Here is a 4,996-nt window from a genome sequence, read left to right as displayed (position 1 = left end):
AAATATGATAGAAACCGGGAAACAATACAAAAAAAAATCAATGCAACAAAGAGTTGGTTTTTCCAGAAAATCAACAAGACAGACAAACCTTTATCCAAACAAACCAAAAGAAAAGAGATAGCATGCAAATTAACAAAATCAGAAATGAAAATGGGGACATAAAAATGGACACAGAGGAAATCCAGACAAGTTTCAGGTGATACTTTGAAAACATGTACTCCACAAAATTTGAAAATTCAGAGGAAATGGACAAATTTCTAGATAATTATAACTTACCAAATTAAAATCATGAGCTAAAAACTTAAATATACCTATAACCACCAATGAAACAGAAGCAGTCATCGAAAGCCTTCCAACCAAAAAAAAAAAAAAAAAAAAAAAAAAAAAAAAAGTCCAGGGCCAGATGGATTCACTGCAGAATTCTACCAGAAATTCAAGGAAGAACTAATAACAGTACTCATCAAACTGTTCCTCAAAATAGAAACAGAAGGTTCATTGCCAAACTCTTTTTATGAGGCACAATAACATTGGTACCCAAGCCTCCCAAACACACAACTAAGAAAGAAAACTAAGGACCAATATCCTTGATGAACATCGATGGAAAAATACTCAATAAAATACTGGCAAACTGAATTCAAGAATATATCAGAGAAATCATCCACCATGACCAAGTAGGCTTCATCCTTGGATTTCAGGGATGGATTAACATATGAAAATCTATCAAAGTGATCCACCATATAAACAAACTGAAAAAGAAAAACCATATGATTATCTCCCTAGATGCTGAAAAAGCCTTCGACAAAATTCAACACCCTTTCATGATAAAGGTCTTGGAGAGATAAGGGATAACAGGAACATACCTAAACATAATAAGAGCAATATACAGCAAACCAACTGCCAACACAAAACTGAATGGAGAGAAACTTAAGCCAATTCCTCAAATCAGGAACAAGAAAAGGCTGCCCTCTCTCTCCATATCTCTTCAATATCGTACTGGAAGTTCTGGCTAAAGCTATAAGACAACAAAAGGAGATCAAAATGATCCAAATTGGAAAGCAAGAAGTCAAACTGTCTCTATTTGCAGATGATATGATAGATTACATAAGCGACCCAATAAACTCTACCAGGGAACTCCTACAGCTGATAAACACCTTCAGCAAACTAGCAGGATACAAGATAAACTCAAAAAAAATCAGTAGCCCTACTATTTTCAGATGACAAAGAGACAGAGAAAGAAATCAGAGAAACATCACCCTTTACAATAGCCACAAGCTATTGTAAACAAAAAGTATCTTGGTGTAACACTTACCAAACAAGCAAAAGACCTACATAATAAGAACCTTGTGGCTATAAAGAAAGAAATTAAAGAAGATACCAGAAAATGGAAAGATCTCCCATGCTCTTGGATAGGTAGGATAAACATAGTAAAAATGGCAATCTTGTCAAAAGCAATATACATATTCAATGAAATCCCCATTAAAATCCCACCACAATTCTTCACTGACCTTGAAAGGATTATAATCAACTTTATATGCAAAAACAAAAGACACAGAATAGCCAAAACAACCCTATACAATAAAAGAACTTCAGGAGGCATCACCATTCCTGACTTTAAGCTCTACTACAGAGCTATAGTTCTGAAAACAGCCTGGTATTGGCATAAAAATAGACAGACCAATGGAATCGAATAGAAAATCCTGATATTAACCCACACACCCATGGGCACCTGATTTTCGACAAAACAGCTAAAATTATACAATGGGGCAAGGACAGCATCTTCAACAAATGGTGCTGGCACAATTGGATGAGGGTGTGTAGAAGACTGCAGATAGACCAATGTCGCCATGCACAAAATTCAAGTCCAAATGGATCAAACACCTCAACATCAATCCAGCCACATTGAACCTCTTAGAAGAGAAAGTAGGAGGTACCCTTGAACAAATTGGTATAGGAGACTGCTTCTGAAAATAACACCAGGGGCACAGACACTGAGAGAACCAATTAATAAATGGGCCCTTTTCAAACTTAGAAGCTTCTTTAAGGCAAAGGACACAGTGGACAAGACCAAACAGCAGCCCACAGACTGGGAAAAGATTTTCACCAATCCTATATCCAAAAAAGGTCTGATCTCCAAAATATACTAAGAACTCAAGAAAGTAGTAAACAAAACACCGAATAACCCTATTAAAAAAAAATGGGTTACAGAACTGAAGAAAGAATTCTCAATAGAGGAACTCAAAAAGGCTAGAAGACACTTAAGAAAGTGCTCCACATCCTTAGCTATCAGAGAAATGCAAATCAAAACAACTTTGAGATACCACCTCACTCCAGCCAGAATGGCTAAAATTAGAAACACCAATGATGACTCATGCTGGAGAGGATGTGGAGAAAGGGGAACACTCCTCCACTGCTGGTGGGAGTGCAAACTCATATAGCCATTTTGGAGATCAATATGGCTGTTCCTCAGGAAAATGGGCTTACCACAGGACCCGGATATCCCCCTCTTAGGTATATGCCCAAATGATCCACATCCAGGCAACAAAGACATCTGTTCAACTATGTTCATAGCAGCATTATTTTTAATAGCAAGAACCTGGAAGCAACCTAGATGCCCCTCAATTGAAGAATGGATAATGAAGATGTGGCACATCTACACAATGGAACACTACTGTGCAGAAAAAAATAATGGTATCTTGAAATTCACAGACAAGTGAATGGCACTTGAAGAAACCATCCTGAATGAGGTAACCCAGTCACAAAAAGAGCAACATAGTATGTACTCACTCATATATGGATTTTAGACCTAGATCAAAGGATAACCAGCCTATAATTCACACCACCAGAGGAACTAGGATACAAGATGTATTCTGAGAGATTCATCTAAAGTCCCTCACAGAATCCGGAAGGGACCAGTCCCCCAGAGCACAGGGGAAGGGGGGACAGTTAATGGAGAGAGAAGTAGGAGAAAGCAAGGGGGAGGACAGCCAAAGATGTGTGACTAGGAAGATTGAGTCCAGGTAGGAATAGCATACAGGAGAGAGAGAGAGAGAGAGAGAGAGAGAGAGAGAGAGAGAGAGAGAAAGAGAACATAAAAGAGGGAGCCAATATTGGTTTGAAGATAAAATTGAACACAAAGAAAGGTCTAGAGAACTACAAGTCTGCTGCCAACTAACAATTTGAGCACCTGTGGTGGACAGGCTACCATACATGCCCTCATGTATGGATCAACAACTAAGTTATCCATGGAGCCCTCATCTAATACCTGCTGGAAACAGGAGCAAACACCCATACATAAACAATGAGTCGAAGAACCCAGATGCAGATTGAGAGGACAAGACCAGGTGGCAGAAACACATAGAGACAGCTTACCTGAACAAGGAGGAGCTAATGGGTCCCCAGACTGATAGCTGTGAAGCCAGCATGGGACTGACTCAGGCCCCCCTGCATATGGGTCTCAGCCAGAAGGACTGAGCAGTCTAAGGGACCTCAGACAGTGGAGCCAGGATGAATCCCTGGTGCACAAAAGGACCTTGCAAACATACATGGAGGGATAACTTCCTTAACCTAGAGACAGGAGAGAAGCCCTAGTCCCTACTTCACATGACCTTTCAGGTCTACATGACCCCATCTGGATGGCATTCCCCTACAGATGGAATTGGGATGGGAGTATGGGAGGGGAGGGTGTTTAGGGTGCATGTGAGAGGGCAGAGAGGGTAAAAGTGAGTGTGTCGGAGGGAGGGATGGTGATAGAGAGGTAGAGGGAACTGGGATCAACATGTAAAATAATAAATTAAACAAAAAATGTCTATTCTCGTCAACATTTTGGAGGGCATCATGAGATGTGATATTATTGCAAAAGGGATAGTTATGGCAATAAAAGATTTAGAAATTTAATTACCTGTTGTGGTACGGTTACAATGTACACGAGTTGATGATGCTAAGGCTCTAATAGCAGACATTGGACTTAAAATTCTTGCTGTGATGATTTGGATGAAGCTGCTAAAATGGTGGCAAAGCTCTCTGAAATAGTGACCTTAGCTAAAGAAGCCCACGTGGAAGTGAAGTTTCAGTTGCCAATCAGAGCAAGACTTGGTGGCTGGCTGATATGTTACTGTGCTGTAATTGTCTATTAATCTGTTGCCTCTGCTATTGTCCCTTTCCTTTTCAGTGTGTGGAGAATGGAATCACCACATAGAGCCTCACAAACCCTTGAAAGCATTTGATCTGTGTATGATTCTTCTGCTCTGAACTGTCTGTTTGTATAAAGAATGTATGATGCACTTTGCTGGTTTCTTTTGTTGCAGCTATCATTTTTCTTCCTCTGCAGAATGTAACCTGCAGTATGTCTCTTTTCTGTTGTTGGATACAGCGTTCTTCATTGCTAAGAGTTCTATAAATAAAATAACTATAAAGATGAAGCTTTATTCTTTAGTATGAAAATATATCTTTATAACTGCCTCATTAGAACTGTGGTATGTTAAAACAATGTTTCTATAAGAAATATTTATCTTCAGCATCAAACGGATTTTAAATGTATCAATCATTATTTATACACAGAACTTTCAAGCACTCCTCAGAATATCATCTAAGTATTTCAGAGAAGTAACTTGTTGATTATTGTAACATTCTTTTTTGTCATTACAGGACAACAATAACCACAAGGCTTCATGATTCTGTGGTAGCGAAAACACCTGCAGGTTGATATCTCAGACATTCATTAAGAACATGCTGGGCAAAATTAAGATTGCCAATTTAAGTTAATAAAAATTTCCCAATGTAAAATAAAATAAAATAAATGGAATCTTCACAAATTTAAATACTTCTGTATGGCAAAGGACAGAGTCAACATGACAAAATGGCAGCCCACAGACTGGGAAAAGATATTAATCAACCTCATATCTGACAGAGTGCTGATTTCCAAAATATACAAAGAACTCTAGAACCTGCTTACCAAAATACGAAATATTTCAATTAAACAGTGAGGTATAGAACTATA

The sequence above is a fragment of the Phodopus roborovskii genome, unplaced genomic scaffold (genome assembly GCF_943737965.1).
Source record: "Phodopus roborovskii unplaced genomic scaffold, PHOROB, whole genome shotgun sequence".
Classification (NCBI taxonomy): Eukaryota; Metazoa; Chordata; class Mammalia; order Rodentia; family Cricetidae; genus Phodopus; species Phodopus roborovskii.
Note: the sequence above shows the minus strand (reverse complement) of the source record.